This window comes from Lucilia cuprina, chromosome X (genome assembly GCF_022045245.1).
Source record: "Lucilia cuprina isolate Lc7/37 chromosome X, ASM2204524v1, whole genome shotgun sequence".
NCBI classification, from domain to species: Eukaryota; Metazoa; Arthropoda; class Insecta; order Diptera; family Calliphoridae; genus Lucilia; species Lucilia cuprina.
The window spans coordinates 5,688,626-5,707,356 of record NC_060949.1 but is presented as its reverse complement, the minus strand read 5'-3'; the positions used below and the strand labels follow the sequence as shown (position 1 = coordinate 5,707,356).

The 18,731-nt window shown below is 29.9% G+C and overlaps 1 pseudogene; it reads right to left on the bottom strand.

Moving 5' to 3' along the window:
* Positions 1-4,052: 4,052 nt before the first annotated feature.
* LOC111678746 lies at positions 4,053-4,865 on the bottom strand (annotated as a pseudogene).
* Positions 4,866-18,731: the final 13,866 nt, after the last annotated feature.

The window sequence follows — 18,731 nt, the reverse complement described above, 5'->3', positions numbered from 1 at the left end:
TCGGAAAAAAATCTTACAGTAACCTTTCTGTTTCCAAAATCAATGCATGTGCTAAAATTTGTATAGATGATTGAGTAAGTTATGAATGTTTAAGTGACTTTTAGGTGGGGACCTTGTATGTGAAGATATCGACATTCTAACGGAAGTTACGGCCTGTACACAAGGTTTACATGGACAGCCAGCCGGAAGGACATGTCTTAATCGACTCGATGATTCTGAATCGATCGGTATAATTTAAGGTGGGTATTGGACCAATATTTTTGTGTGTTACAAGCCTCAACACAAACGTATAATACCCTCCCCACTATAGTGATGATAGTATTATACGTTGTTTAAAAAAATTGTTGCTATCGTGCGATCAAATAAAATTGACAAAACTAAACAAATAACAGTTTTTATACCCTCCACCACCCTCAGTGGTGATAGAGGGTATATATAACTTTGTCATTCCGTGTGTAACACTAAGAAATATTCATACTTATGAGACCCAACAAAGTATATATCTTCCTTATCAAATTCTGAGTCGATTTAGCTATGTCCGCCTGTCTGTGTAAAACACGCTCACGATAAAACGAAGCAATAGAGTTTAACCAAATTAACCCAAAATGTTCTTAATTTTTCTAAATTATTTGGTTTTGAAAATGGGTCCTTATCAAATTCTGAGTCGATTTAGCTATGTCCGCCTGTCTATGTAAAACACGCTCACGATAAAACGAAGCAATAGAGTTTAACCAAATTAACCGAAAATGTTCTTAATTTTTCTATATTATTTGGTTTTGAAAATGAGCAAAATAGGTTCACTTCGGGAAAAGTTATGAATCAAAATTTAAAACAACCTCGAAAAAATAAGCATTTTTTACACATTCTGATGTAATTTTCTCGAAAACTATGCAAGATAAATCCATAAAAATCACCACACATTCGTTTCTATACAAGGGCTTAATCCCTGTGGAAAATCGCCTGAATCGGTCTAAATTTCATATATCTCCCATACAAAAGTACATACTCCCGGAAAATGGGGTTTTTGCTAATAACTTCCGTCGCATAGTCGTTATCTTTAGAAAATTTTTCAAATTAAAATCTTATGTCAATAGCTACTAAACAAAGTCCCCTCCCGAAAAATCATTTAAACGCGCATAACTCATTACTAAATATTAAGATATCGTTATAAAATAACTTAAAAATAAAAACGTTAAAAATAACTCATTGCCAAATATTGATACCCATATTTATACACATAAATGTTATTTCAAAACTTTTTCACAATCGGTACACCTTTGATCATAGCTCACATACAAAGTTCCCTCCTGAAAATCAGAAAAAACGCACATAACTTATAACCAAATATAGATATTCATACATTTAGCAAAATTATTGCTCTTATATACATAAACTACACTATAAAATTGTTTCACGATCGGTCCATATTTGGTCATAGATATCATACTAGCTCCATAAAATTACTTAGATTCACAATATTTATTACCAAATAATGATGTAAATACAGAATTTTGAAATTTTATCTTTTACTACATAATTGGACATAGCTCCCATACAAAGTCCTTTTACGAAAATTTCTTAAAGGCACGTTACCAGGGAAACCAAAATATGCAAATGCATGTTTTTTGTGGTGCGTCGTATGGACTCATGGATAAGATATTTATACGTTTCAGACCAATTTAAGAATTTTGGCACCGATTTGTTAGAGCATATTATTGCATATTTTACCCATAAGAGCATAATTTTGCATGATTTGACTTTTTTAGCATATTTAAGGCATATTTTCGAGTTTTTAGAGCATATTTTACTCTTTTAGTGCATATTTTGATGTTTTCGCTTTTTTTCGTTTTTGTACATTTTCAAAACTTTATTTAAAAAAAAAATAAAATTTAATTTTTTTATTTTTAATTTTTCAGCCTATTTTACAATTTTGAAAAAAATTCGTTTGTAGAACTTAAAAACTGCAAAAAATACATTACTCTCACGAAAACCAATGTTACAGTTTTTTGTTCAATAAAGCATTACATTTTAAATCAAACATAAAACCTATTACTTTTGATTTCATGAGACCAATCCATTTTTATAGTTTAAAAAACTAATTATTGGAATTTATGACAACGCCGATTAAAATGTCAGTTTAGAAGCTATGAATACAATTGGTAGAAATGTGTCAAACTTTGTCGTTTGAAATATGTTTTTTGTGGTCCAAATGGTTTCATGTTATTTATTGGTTATTTGAACGTAAAAAGGAATTCTATTAAACTAGTTCTTCAAACTATGAGATGAATCAATTATAAAAAATCATGTAGGATGAAATATGACACTAAACATTTATTATTTCTTTACAATTTCTGTCTTTTTGAGCTTTTCAATGTTAAAAATAATGAAAAATTTTATTTTTAGAGCATATTTTTTAAATTTAAAGAGTATATTTTGAGTTTTTTACGGCATATTTAAAGCGCTTAAAACACTTTTTTAGAGCATGTTTTCGGTTTCCCTGCTCATTACCAAATAAAGCTATTGGTACAAAATTTCAAAATCCTTAAATCTTTCACACACATGCATGCATGCAAATTACTAAATATCGCTAAGCGCTATAACAAAATATAAAGAAAAAGGCGTTTGTAATGTTCAATAAATCTTGAAATTGTAATAGAGTTAAATATTGGGATTTTTCCATTTAAGACATGAGAAAAATCATTTATACAAAAAATTGATAAATTAGAAATGTATTAATATAAAAGTAGCTGGTGGAGGATATTTAACATTCGGTCCAGCCGAAAAAAGCACTCTAACTTGTTATTTTTGTGGTTGTTTTATTTTTTAAATTTTCTTATGAAGTTCATTAAAGTTAGGTAGACGATTTTTACACTACACTACTATAGAGGGGAAGGTATTATGCGTTTGAGTTGATGTTTGTAACGCCCAAAAATGTTGGTCCTAGACACACCCTAATATATACCAATCGTTTCAAAATCACTTTTTGAATCGATTTAGCTATGTCCGTCTGTCTGTGAGTCCATGTAAACCTTGTGTCCACGCTACAGGTCGCAATTTTCAAGATAATTTGATGAAATTCGGCACATACTCTTTTCTTGGTTCAAGGATGAACCCTATTGAAAATGATTGGCGGTCCATTATTTCGCCTCCATCTCAGAAAATGTCGTGAAGGTCAAAATTCACTTATAATTTCTAATAAAACGATAAAAATCTACATAAATGACTTTTAAGTATACGTAAATTCCTCATCCTTACTCCCCTATGAGCCCTCTTGTCGAAAATCTCTCTTTTTTGTCAATAATACATAAAAATATTCCACAATACGGTTAAAAAACATATTAAATGCTTTATTTTTCAAAAATATCCACTTTTTTAACATACTGACTGGTGTAGGGTATCATATAGTTGGCAATGTCCTACATTCATACTTGTTTTTTCCATACATATTTCTTTTTTATTTTTTAGCAGTATATTTATTTATTACACCCTACACCACTTTAGTGAGGTACAGGTCACACTTTTCAAGATAATTGGATGGAATGCGTGTGTGCCAAACGCCTATTGAAAATGAATAAAATCTGTGCATTATTTTACCTAGCCCCCATACAACAGAACCCCCCGAAAAGGGCTTCTGAGCTTATAATTATGTTAAATATATCAGTATATCGATAAAAAAAACTAAGTTTTATACAAGCCTTCGGGCCTCCTTTAACCCCACCTGCCATACAAAGTCCCCTTCATTAAATTACTTGAATGTCCCAAATTAACTTATAAACACAATTATCGCGATGAAATTCAGCACAAATAAATATTATATTAGGGGTTTTTTTGCCCTAGCCCCCATATAGAGTCTCTTTCAGAAAATTTGATTTTCATCCATAATTTGCTTAAATGTATCGGAACAATGAATTATTATAAAGAATATATCACATATAATTTTCATAACTGGTGTAGGAAATCATATAAATTTGTTTTATTTGTTTTTTTAGTTTTGTTTTATTTAATTTTTTTATTTATTTTATAATGACAGCAAATTTAGTCTCGTTTGTCAATCACAAACCAATAAATAATACTGGAAAACGCATTGTCCAACTCTAAAACATTTGTAAGTCGTATTACACGTACGAATTTGAGATTCATTATAGAGATTTTTTGGTCTTGTACGAGGATTCTGCAAGGGAATCTTTATATATTTGAATTGTTTATATCCGGAATCACCTAAAATAACTTAGCTTTTAAATTGACCGACTTCCATGCTAAATTTGAATCGACTATTTTTAAATATATTGAAACATTAATTTAGCATTGCACACAGCTTGGACGTTGATGGACAAATAATAATTTCTCCGTTGTTTTTCCTGGCGATTGAATACGGATGTGGGTGCAATCAATAGCACCGATAACTTTCGGGAAATTTGCAGTTGAAAAGAAATCTTCTACTGTTTGTTGCATTCCTTTTGTATCGTAAGGGAATTTGTTATATATTTATTTGGCAAACTTGCAGAAGCATATGAAGTTTCTGTCACAATTCGACCAGCACTTAATACATTAACACCACAAAAGTCACCCACTTTTAATTAAGAAATGTTCACTTGCGTAAAACCTTAGCGTTATTTGCCTTAGGTGATACGGAATAATGCCTGAAAGGAAATTTATAAACTAGTACCCAAATTCCTTGACTGTAAAGAGTGATAAATTTTGTCTAAAATATATTGGAATGTATGCTTTGATACTCGAAATCTTTGGACAAATTCTGCCTCATTGTAATATTTAATATAGTTCACTAAATCGTGAAATATTTTTGGAGGTCTACTTACAGGTTGACTATTTTCAAAAATATTCTCTAAATTGTTTATATAAAATAAATATCTACTATAAATTTTTATTTTTCAATTTCTATATTGACAAAAGAAAATAAAAAACTTATTTATTTTTATTGAAGTTGACATATTTTGAAGAGAATATGGCAACATTAAATACATAAACATCACTATAAAATTAAATGGCAAGATAATCTTACCAATCCAATACCCACCTTAAAGTATACCGATCGGCACAGAATCATTTTCTTTGTATATATACCCACATATACCCAGGAAATGATTCTGTTCCGATTGGTATACTTTAAGCTGGGTTTACGACCAATATTATTGTACGTTACGAACATCAGCACAATACCCTACCCACTAAAGTGGTGTAGGGTATAATTATGTTTAATATAATCGTATCTCGACAAAAAGCTGCAAAACCAAGTTCCATACCTGCCTTAATGACCCACATGGATTTTTAAGTATAGGGACTCATTTGACAAATAGCTTAAGTATGTACATCTGAGGCAAGGTACAATTTAACTCAAATGTTTTATTAGGAAAACTAATTACATTTTACTTTTTGTAACAGGTGCAGGGTATTACATGGTCGGCCTCGTTCGACTATAATTTCTTACTTGTTACACCCTACACCACTTTAGTGCTGATTTTGTAACGCACAATAATATTGGTCCTATACCCACCTTAAAATATACCAATCGGTTCAGAATCATTTTCTTAGTCGATTTAGCTATGTCCGTCCATGTAAACCTTTTAATCAAACTACAGGTCGCAATTTTGAAGATAATTCAATGTTTTGTATGTTTGGATGCTGTTGGCGTCATTGAGTTGTGAATTTTGCACTTTTAACCATTTGTATCGCAATGAAATTCAACAAAACTAACTGTTATTTAAAAATATATCCTTTCCCAAATTTACCGAGGATCGGCCCATATTAGACCTATATAAAGCCTCATTTAGAAATTTTATTTTTTTATCAATAAATTGCTTAAATATTTTGGAATTATGGCAATATTCAACGTAAAAGTTTCTTAAAAAAATAAAAATTTTAAAAATATACTCATGGTGTAGGGTATTATATGGTCGGCCATGTCCGACTATACTTTCCTACTTGTTTATTTTGTTTTTGTTTTTCTGTGTTTTTTGTTATGTATGTTTAGATGTCTGTTGGTTTAGATGCCTTGTGTATTTTGTTTTTTATTTCGCTTAGTGTTGTTGTTCATTTTGTTTTGCTTTTGGTATAATAATAATGTAGTCAGGAAACAATTTATAAGCAAGTATGAATTTATAGTCGGACATTGCCGACCATATGATACCCTACACCAGTCAGTATATTAAAATTGTGTTTTTTTTATATAAAGCATTTAATTTTTTTATTGTGAATTTTTTTACTTATTGTTGACAAAAAAGAGATTTTCTACAAGAGGGCTCATAGGGGAGAAGGGGTAAATATGGTCCTATCCCTTTAAATTACTTCAAAGTCATTTATGTAGATTTTGATCGTTTTATTATACCCTACATCACTTTAGTGGGGAGGGTATATTGGGTTTGTGCTGATGTTTGTAACATACAAAAATATTTGTCCTAAAGTATACCAATCGGCTTAGGATCACTTTCTGAGTCGATTAGGCTATGTCCGTCTGGCTGGCTGTCCATGTAAACCTTGTGCGCAAGGTACAGGCCGCAAGATAATTGAATGAAATTTGGCACACATCTCTTTACCCAAGGACGAAGCCTATTGAAAATGGTTAAAATCGGTCCATTATTTCGACAAGCCCCCATACAACCGTACCCCCCAAATAGGGCCTTTTTGGCTTATAATTAATTTAAATGTTATATTATGTTAACAAAAGTCGACAAAACTTAGTTTTATAGAACTTCAAATGACACTACCAATTTTTGTAATGATCGGGCTTCATTTGACCCTATCCCCCATGCAAACTCCCCTTCAGAAAATGACTTTAAGGTCAAAATTCACTTACAAACACTAATAACACATTCTACATAAATAATATTGAAGAAGACTTAACTCCACCTACCAACATTTTTAAGGATAGGGCCATATTTTGCCCTACTCCCCTTTGAGCCCTCTTAAAAAATCTTTTTTTGTCAAAAAAAAGTAAAAATATTCCGAAATAGAGTTAAAAAACAAACCAAATGCTTAATTTTTTAAATAATCCCCATTTTTAACATACATACTGACTGGTGACTCAGAAAGTGATTCTGAGCCGATTGGTATACTTTAAGGTGGGTCTAGGACCAATATTTTTGGGTCTTACAAATTTCAGCACAAACGCATAACACCCTCCCCACTATAGTGGTGTAGGGTATAATAAATATGTTTAAAATACACTATGGTGAAGGGTATATAAGATTCGGCACAGCCGAATATAGCACTCTTACCTGTTATTTCATAAAAAAATTATTTTAAACAAAACATTATTTTGCTTTGATTTTTTCTTATAAAAGTCAAAAAATGTGGTCTGTCGACAGTCGCTTAACTGCCGGTCTACACTAGGAAACTTTTATTGGGAAACTTTTTATTTTGCATGAGAGAGAAAAAGAAGGAATACCATTCATCTATCTCGCGGTACGGAGTTTCCCGTACTCGGAAACTAGTTTTGTTTTGTTATTCTCTTCATTCGTACAACAACAAATCAATAACTAATTTAAATTTGTCGCTCGCTTTTTTGTGTTATTTTTCGATAGCGGTTCCAATTGTTACTAAGCTGATGCCTGTGTTTTCTATACACACATTGAGCAGTGTAAAGCCGGCTTTACACGATCACACAAGTAATATGATCTGTCAAAATTTTGTGTAGAAGAGTACGGATGGGATCGTCTAAACGCAATATGTAATGAAACCATCACACATTGAAAGAGATACGGATGGAAAATTTGACAGTCGTATTGCTCTCTTCATTTTTGAATTGATTCAAAAAACAAGATCAGGGATGTATTTTTATGTAAACACATACAAAACAAGTAAGAAATTATAGTCGCGCGAGGACGACCATATAATACCCTACACCTTTTACAACAATATAATATGATTTAGTTGCCATAATAAAGCAATTAAGTTTAATTGTACCTTGTCTCAGATATACATACTTAAGCCGTTTATTGTTGATTAAAAATTGTGGACGTTTAAGTGAAATTTTCATAGGTGCTAGGGTCATAGTCTAGCGCAGAACTTGGTTTTTGCAGCTTTTTTTTCGAGATATGAGTATATTAAACATAATTATGAACTTAAAAACCCTATTCGCGGGTTCAGTTGTATGGGGGCTAGGTGAAATAATTGGCCGATGTAAACAATTTTCAACAGGCTTCGTCTACGGTACCATAAAATATCATGTGCCGAATTTCATTGAATTATCTCCAAAACTGTGACCTGTAGTTTGATTACAACACATATAACTAGATAAGAAACCATTGACAGCTGCCAAAAAAGTAAATTAGAACCGTATGGTTTTGTTTACATTTTGTTTACCATTTTTTGAATCCCGCCATTAGGTAAAATTTTAGAGCAAAAAAAAAATAACAAGTAAGAAGTTATAGTCGGGCGAGGCCGACCATATAATACCCTACACCTGTATACGAATATATATTATAAAAAATAAAAAGTAATTTTGTTTTCATAATAAAGCATTTAAGTTGAATTTCACCATGCCATTTATTGTTTAATAAAACTGCGGATATTTATGTAAAATTTTGATGGGGGCTTCTTAAACAAGCTAGAGTCAAATGAGGCCCTATAATTAATAATATAAAGTTCATCAGGGTCATCAAGGCTAGTATAGAACTTGGTTTTGCAGTTTATTGTCTAGATACGAGTATATTAAAAGTAATTGTGAACCTATTTGGCGGGTTTAGTTGTATGGGGCTAGGTGGAATAATGGACGGATGTTAAATATTTTCAATAGGCTTCGTCTACAGTGCCATAAAGGTTTACAAGCTCTATTGGGGGGGTTCAGTTGTATGGGGGAGATATATGGATGTGTGTTTTTTTCTACATTATTTTTTAAATTTTAGATAATTGTGTCATTATAATCCTTGTTCCAATTGGAACAAAGGATTCAAGCCAGTACGAGATACAATTTTAATGATCGACAATCGTTCAATCCTCAAAACACAAAAGAGAAAATTGTTTTATATAATCCCTACCTACAAATATTGCAAAATTGTTAAAATCAAATTCTAATAACCAAGCCAGCATCTTAAACAAACTGAATTCCTAAAATAAAAACGCTAAACCTAAGTATTCTATTATTACAATTTTCATCAATGACGTCATCAAACTTCTTAACAGTGTCTGAGTTGTCATTAAATACAATTTGCCTAAAACTAAACTTAAATTTAATTTAAACTTAATCTAAACTACAATTAACTCAAATTTAATCATCATTTAATTTAAAATATCCTAATTTTAACTTAAAATATCCAATTTTATCCTAAAATATCTTAATTTATCTAAAAATGATCTTAAATTAATTATACTTACTTTAACTTACCTTAAACATAATCTAAAACTAAAATTTCTACAAAAATAACTAAAATTTTATCCACTATTACATTTAATTTGTTACATTAATCTCAAATTTTGCACAGGCAACTTTAACATTTACATGAAGATTTTTGTATATTTGGAAAACCATAATAGCTAGAGTCCTTAAATTTTGTACAAGTAATTTCAGTTGCAATATGAATATTTTGAAAAAAATAATGGCCGAAACTGCACAAGTGAGTGGGACACCTCACATATGATGTAAGTATTAAAATATGTGTATCTTGGCTATAGCAGCTAGAGGGTTCAAATTTTATACGAATAACTTTAGTGTAAATATAAATATTTTTAACAAAAATAGTGCTAAACAACTGCTAATAATTTTCAATATAAATATTTTGGACGAAAATAGGTGAAGCAGCATTGTTAGAAGGGGTATGACCCATATGAAGTAAAGAGTAAAATATCAATATCTCAAAAACTATAAAAGCTAGACTCCTACAATTTTGTACAAGTAACTTTAGTTTAAATATTAATATTTAAGAAATAAATAGACGGGTCAGTAATAATAGGCCTGGCAACTCCTATATGAATTAAAAATAAAAACATCTATTTTATACCAGTACATCAATGGTGGGAAAGGCACATCTATAATGACGTAAATGTGGGAGGTGCTTTATATAGATAAAATTTTGTAGTAAAATTTTATCTATATAAAGCACCTCCCATATAAATTAAATAAAAAAAATTCGTTTATCTTGAAAACCATTACAGTTAGAATCTTAAATTTTTGCACGAATAACTTTAACATCCATGTAATCATTTTGGGTAATAAATTGGCGGATTGCCCATGAGGGCAGCGGCACCTCCCATATAAATTAAATACAAAAATTATTTTATCTTGGAAACTTAGAATCTTAAATTTTTGCACGAATAACTTTAACATCCATTTAAACATTTTGGGTAATAATTGGCGGACTATCAATGAGCGGCACCTTCCATATTAATTAAATATACAAATTCGTTTATCTTGAGATAATGTAACAGCGCCCATATGAATAAAATAGAAAAATTCGCGTTTCTGAGAAACTGTTAGAGATAGAATCATTAAATTTCACTTGAAGAATTTTGACATTCATCTGAACATTTAGAGTATAACGAGCGAACTTTTAATGGGGACTATGAATAAAATACAAAATATTGTTTATCTTGAAAAATATGGAATTATCATCAAATTTTGCTTATATTACTTTAATATTTATCTGAACATTTAGGGGATAAAGGGCGGACTTTATTCTGGGGAGCTTGAAGCCCCCACATGAATTAAATAGAGAAAATAGTTATCTAAGAAACTATTAAAGCTAGAATCTTCAAATTTTATATGAATAACTTTGACATTTATGTGAACATTAAGAAAATAACGGGCGGACTCTTAATGGAGGGCTTGGCAACACATTAGAGTATTCAAACGATTAATCTTCGTTCGGTTAATCGATTAATTTTTTCTTCTTTTCTTAATAATTTTTTTATAATAAATAAAATTTATTTGATGATTCTTGAAAAGAAATCATGGAACTAATTATATCGCCTTTATTTCTACAACCAGTTTTTTGGGAACATTGTTGTGTTCTTAAGTATTTCTAATAAGTTTTTCAGCAACAGTTATAGTTGAACTAGTTAGTGTTCAATGGAACGTATGAATTCTAGAAATCTTAAAAACAGTAATTTCTTTATATAGAAAAGCATTCATTTCACATAAACAGCATTTCTAATATTTGAGAAAAAAACTAAATATAGAAATGAAGTGATAATATTTTTGTTTATAAACCGTGCAAAAGTTATTTTCAAACATGAAAAAATCTATGCGTGCAGGAAACTGTGGACAATTAGTATAAACTCTGAGTACATAGTTTTTCATAATCAGCTCTTATGCTCCTGTAAAAGGACTTTAAAGTTTTAAAGACATCCGATTTCAAAAGATGGAATTGTAAATTTATATTTAAAAGTTGATATAAATATCAATTTCAAATGAAGCTGAGTAGCTCTGCATCGAAATAATATAATTTATTGCAAATCATCAAGATCATCAAGAAAAAATTGGAAATCTTAAAAAAAATTTGTCACAAAAAAGTATTTAAAAAATTTTGAGTCGAAAATGAAACCTTTTTAAATTTAACTTCTTTCTTTCGTTTTTTCTCTCAGTGAGACAGTTAAATAATATAGATAGAATGTAGAGATTCCCAGCTTCCATTTGATACCAATATTAGCAATAAAAATCCTTTTTTAAGAACATAAAAATCGGAGTACGCAATTCTTTTTTCATATGCTTATCAACTTTTCCATGTGTAAATGCTTTTTTCAAAATTGTTACAGGGTGTAATATGAAGAAAATTACTGTAAAAAGCAATAGTAACATCTAGTTTCCTTTTATTCGAATAACCGAATAAATTTTGATTAGCCGATTATTAACCGGTTAAACCTCAAATAATTATTTGTCGAATAAACCGAATAAAAAAAAAATCCGAATAATTAATACCCTACACCACATATATGAATTATATACAAAATTTCGTATATCTTGAAAACTGTTAGTTAATTCAAATTGTTCATTAGAGTGCTCCAAAAAAACTAAGTTTCGAATTTTGCCCGTCCCCCCCTCTAAAATTGTTCTATGGGTTATAAAAATAAGTCGTGCAAAAAATAAGGTCAATAGGACTACGTTAACTGGTGCCGCAACGGCTCTGAAGTTTGAAGATGCATTTACAAGGGGAAAATATGCATTTTTTTCAGTTTTCACAAAAGTTTTGTCATTAAATAATTTGTTTTGTATTTTATTGTCAAAGAATCGTAATGTACACAGAATTAGCGTTACAAAAAATAAAAAACATAAAAATTGGTTGAAAAATGTAAAAGTTATTAAAAATTCCCCAGACCATTATCGTGTCTTAGAGCACTTGAATTCGAAATGTGATAAAAAAATAAACAAATTTTTGAAAATATTCTAATAAAACAATTGTATTACTTAAAATACATCTGTAGTTATTTGAATATGAGTTTTTGTCCTTATAGAATAACGTAAACCTGTTCTGAGCTATGGTCGAAAAATTTTGATATTTTTAAAGGTCGTTTCAAAATTCAAATTTTAGTTTTTTTTTTATATTTTGTTAAACAAATTTTAATATTATTGGGAGATCTCATAGGGATTTATGGACAACAGATTAGATTATATAGAAGATAGATAAATCATATTTATTATGCATAACTGGTGTAGGGTATCATATGGTCGGTACGCCCGACCATACTTTCATACTTGCTTAAATGTGCTCCTTTGAATTTTTAGAGTCCGTTTACAATGAAACAGAACATCAAAATAAACAACAGTGAACGCAGATCTACTTTCATTCAGATTTCTATTATTTGGTCTAATTTTAGCTTTCGGATGATGTATTATGTACATAATTTAATCATTATACCCTACACCACTTTAGTGGGGAGGGTATATTGGGTTTGTGCTGATGTTTGTAACATACAAAAATATTCGTTCTATACCCACCTTATAGTATACCAATCGGCTTAGAATCATTTTCTGAGTCGATTAAGCTATGTCCGCCCGTCTGGCTGGCTGGCTGGCTGTCCATGTAAACCTTGTGCGCAAGGTACAGGTCGCAATTTTCAAGATAATTGGATGAAATTTGGCACACACGCTTCTTTTGGTCCAAGGACGCCTATTGAAAATGGTTAAAATCGGTCCATTATTTCGACTAGCCTCCATACAATCGTACCCCCCAAATAGGGCCTTTTGGCTTATAATTAATTTAAATGATCTATTATGTTGACAAAAGTCGACAAAGTTTTATAGAATTTTAAATGACACTACCGATTTTTCTAATGATCGGGCTTCATTTGACCCTATCCCCCATACAAACTCCCCTTCAGAAAATGACTTAAAGGTCAAAATTCACTTACAAACACTAATAACACTTTTAAATTCTACATAAATAATATTGAAGAAGACTTAACTCCCCCTACCATCATTTTTAAGGATAGGGCCATATTTTGCCCTACTCCCCTTTGAGCCCTCTTAAAAATCTCTTTTTTTGCCAAAAAAAGTAAAAATATTCCGAAATAAAGTTAAAAAACAAACCAAATGCTTTATTTTTTTAAATAATCCCCATTTTTAACATACATACATACATACATACATACATACATACATACATACATACATACATACATACATACATACATACATACATACATACTGACTGTTGTAGGGTATCATATGGTCGTCTACGCCCGACTATACATTCATACTTGTTTTTAATTTTCTGTTAAATTAATTTGAATTATACTATTTGCATTCGATTTTTCAATATTAAAATATAAAATTTTTTGAAATATTAAAATTAAAAAATCATTATAATTGGAACTCGGTCTAATATATACATTAGAGTACTCCATGCTTGTATGAAGGAAAAAAAGTATCCAACAGGCCGTCTTCCCTTCTGGAATTGTTCTATGGCTTGTAAAACTATGTCCTGCAAATAATTATGCTGATAGAACATTAAATATTACAAAATTTAACTTTTGAACCCATAAACTGTGTATGAGTTTAGAATGTCTGATTTTAATAAAACTTCATATTTAATTTTGTATTATCTGGAATATAACACTCGGAACATACTTGGTCCAATACCCACCTTAAAGTATACCGATCGATTTAGAATCATTTTTTGAGTCGATTAAGACATGTCCGTATGTCTGTCCGGCTGGCTGTCCATGTAAACATTGTGCGGAAGGTACAGGCCGCAATTTTCAAGATAATTTGATGAAATTTGGACCAGGCATGTTTTTTGGCACAGGGACGAAGCCTATTGAAAATGGTTGAAATCGGTCCATTATTTCACCTAGCCCCCATACAACCGTACCTCCCGATTTAAACTTTTTATGCCATAATTACGTCAAATATTCTACTATCTCTCTAGAAATTGGCACAAATAAGTTTTATATAAGTATAAATGACACTGCAGATTATCGTAAGGATTGTATCGCAATGAAACTCAACAAAACTAACTGTTTTTTAAAAATATATCCTTTTCCCAAATTTCCCGAGGATCGCCCCATATTTGACCTATATAAAGCCTCATTTAGAAATTTTATTTTTTTATCAATAAGTTGCTTAAATATTTTGGAATTATGGTAATATTCAACATAAAAGTTTCTTTATTAAAAATAAAAATTTTAAGAATATACTCATGGTGTAGGGTATTATATGGTCGGCCATGCCCGACTATACATTCCTACTTGTTTTGTTTTGCTTTTGGTGTAATAATAATGCAGTCGGGAAAAAAATTACAATTTTTAAAACTAATTGTTTGAAATACACTATGGTGAAGGGTAAATAAGATTCGGCATAGCCGAATATAGCACTCTTGCTTGTTTTTTATATACATAAACTTTATTGTTATTTATTGATTAAAATAAAAAATGTACTATTTTACATCAAATTAATTTTTATTGAAAATAATATGTTTTTTCAAAAATTTTTGTTATAATTGGGAGACTATATAATTAAGAGACCATATTATGGTAAACCAAATGCCTACGAGGTACAAATCAACTTAAATACTTTATAATGGCAGCTAAATCACATTTTATTTTTGTAAACGGTGTAGTGTATTGTATGATCGGCCTCGCCCGACTACAATTTCTTACTTCTTTATTTAAATGTTGAATACAAAAGTAAGGAATCTTTTCCCTTCCATAATCAGAATCAGCACACTGGGATTACTGAAATTTATTTAAGAAGTAGTTGTAAAGGAATGTTATAAAAATATTTATGTTTAAAAAAACACATGAGAAAATAATTATTCACTGAATGTATGTCAACTAAATGTATAGCGTATTATTCAAATGGATAATGTTTTTTCGAATTTTTTTACTTTCGTTAAATTTTATCCAAGTGCAAAGGGTTAATTTTGCTTCTGTCCCTACTATTTTAAATACCGGATGTTATACGATAAAACCGGCCAGTCGGACAATTTTGTTTCCTTAATATAAGCTTGGAAACTTTAATGTACATTATGGTTTCAACTTTTTGCCATTTTTTGTCAATACCTTGTAAAGCGTAAACAAATGTTTATAAGGTAATGCTATGGTATTTTACCGCCCAAAAATAGTTAAGACCCTAATGTACATACAAACATACAACATAATTCGAATTATTAATTCATTTGAATCTAATTGCAAGGAACTACTTATAACCACATACAAATTCTATAAGCAATAAATTCGGTTATTACAACGAATTTGTTTTCCCTATTATATTTCCACCGCTACAACTTCTCATTAAGGTAGATGTTAAAGTTAATGTATTCCTATAATAGTTAAAGTATTTATGTAGTTAATAATACGTTAATAAATTTTTGCAATGATTTATGGAATTACGTTGTTCCCGAACGAATCGAAAAAGTTAGTTTAACATTATCACTAATTAGTGACTTTTAAAATGTTCATTAGAATGAAAAGTATGAAAACAAAATCTGCTGATCATGTTCAAGTTGAGTAATGATATTTTAAATGTTGGAAATTCTATTTGTGTAATTTATACATGCTGAAAAAAGTCCTTGGTAAATCATCTATTAAATGCGCTGCAATTAAATTTTCTTATGGTGTCTATCATCATCTGTAAAATTCTTTTGTCATTCTCGAGAAGGAGAAGAATATATATGTATTTATATGAGTACAAAAAAATGGTCTAGCAAATTCATTAACATAGTTATTATAATTTACAAACATACTTACGTAAAGTCAGACATACATACATATTAACACAAAAAACCATTCATAATGAGGATATATTTATTTGTAAAAATACGTACTACGTAAGAATAGATTGTTGGTTTGTTGGATGAATGGATGTATTTCATCCCTTTTTCAGAACGGAATAAGCATATACATAAGGGTGGCCATGTGTAAATGGAGAAAAAAGATACTTGTATTCCCATTGAAAATTAAAGCCTGGTTCTTTCTAAGATACTGTTTTTTTTAATTTAGCCCTGGGGTTAATATTTGGTTTTTAATGTACGTCAAATTTTATTGACTTGATAATTTGAGTATGCTGAATCCGGGAAAATTATTTCTTTTGAATTTGATTTTTCCCAATGACTAATAGAAGGCGAAAGTTAATTGCTTTTGTTTTGTAAAATGTCATCTTACACTGACAAATGTATGTATATCAATACAATTCAATTTAAATCTATGAAATTCGTTCTCCTAAAATACATTTTTTTGGCCATTAAATGAAGTTGTTTTATAAACACCGAAATTTCTTAAAACATTATTTTAAAATACTTTAAAATCAGGATCTAAAAATTAAATTATATAAATATAATTAAGTCTTAATTTTCGCCTAAAAGAAAAAAATTAATAATAAAGTATATATTATAATCAAAAAATGCTGAAAAATATAGTATATTTTAATGTGAATATATTCGACGAAACCACTGAATGGGTTAAAATGGCGATTAATTTAGGGGAATGTTTAAAATGTTATATATAAAATCTTATAAAGCATTGTTATTATTCGAAATTTCGTTATAACTTCAATACAGACGCAGATGTCTTTACAAATTAAGTTGCAAATGACAGCTTACAAATGCGGTTAAAAATGGAGCAACAAAGACGCAAACTTTCCTTTTTGTTTTCTCATGCTGGTAATCATACTTTTCGAAAATCATAGACAATAAAAGTCCAGTCGTAACTAGTATAAAACTTCTAGTCCTTCAAATATCAATAATAGACAAATTTAAAAATATAAAATATTTGTGTATATATATCTGAAAATGCAAGATAAAGTTTATATAACTGAAATTTGAGGTTCCATTCTTCAAATTTACTCCGGTTTATCAGCTTAAAACAGTAACATTTAAATGGAATGAGAAATGATATCTTAGAATGGACTTAATTTTAATATTTGTCAGGAACATTAGACTATGGGCTACCCTAATGTACATATAAAATGATACAAATTCATTGTGTATTAGTGGCATTAAAGGAATGGGAGTAAAGCGGGTCCCTTGAGTGTAACAATTATAAACTTTTTGCTTTGCCATATTACGTTTACACATTTAGATCTAAAGATACGAGTATCTGTGTGTACGAACATGTATATACATGGATATGAATGAACGAATAAACATAAAGGTATTTGTCATCTTTTGTTGTTTTTGTTGTATCTTTTAACGCAATATTTATTTAAAAACAAAATCTTAACAAACAAAAGGAACATAATCTCTTTCAATCATTCTGATTTAAATTTTTATCTATTTGCATATGTAGACAAATAAATAGACAAGCGATGATGACGCTGACAATCACAATCACGTCAACATTGACAACAGCAATTCATCATCTAACAAGTAAACAAACACACACAAACATATACATTTTAAAACTTACTAACTGATGGACGGACGTATTAATGACAGACATCGCTATAACCCACCCATGTAAACAAAAGACAAAACAAAGCTACACGTACATATGGCTTCTTCCGTTACACTGACAAAATAATATTTTCGATATGTGTCACAGGAAAGCAATTGAACCTGTCATATCCATCAATAAAAACTTTTAAAGAGTAAGAAAAACATATTTCGTATATTATTTCATACAAACTATAACTTTGGATGGCTATACAGATGTGGTACTTGAAAATATCTGGGAATATATGTATAAAAACCACCAATATGAAATAGCATAACAAATTACATTCGTGTAAATCGTGCCCTTTTCGAAATATCTGTCGATTCTAGTTGCTAAAATTTTGTATTTCGTTACCCGTCCAGCAAATGTTTACTTTTCAATGACAACGACACAACGTCTGTAAAGTAATCAACTATTTTTATATCAAATTGCCTTTGCCGCTTTAAAATATTGAATTAAAATGAAAACTAACTCCTGACTTTTCAGTGTAAGTTTTTGCTAGCAACATGTTGCGGTGAATAGAGCTCTAATAATTTAGGTGTTTCGTTTCCTTATTAAATAATAGTTTTGTCAGGTGTAAATACAAAACTTTTATATTAAAAATTATTTCAAAGTTTTATGTCTGGTTTTTACGAATCTACAAACAAAGATTTATGCACAGTGTACGTTTTACATACCAACTTGCCGCAGTATCATAACAGAGGTATTAATGAGAGCAGAAGGTCAAATATGTTGCATGTACAAATTTGTTTGTCATCAATCCGTTGCTTTTTTTCCTTTTATCATTACATCTTTGGTTGGATTTGTTATTTTTATTTTTTTCCAAACTAATACAAAAACATTGTCATTTATATCAGCAGCTACTCACTGTCACATTATATTACCCATCGTCATCATCGTTATCATTAACA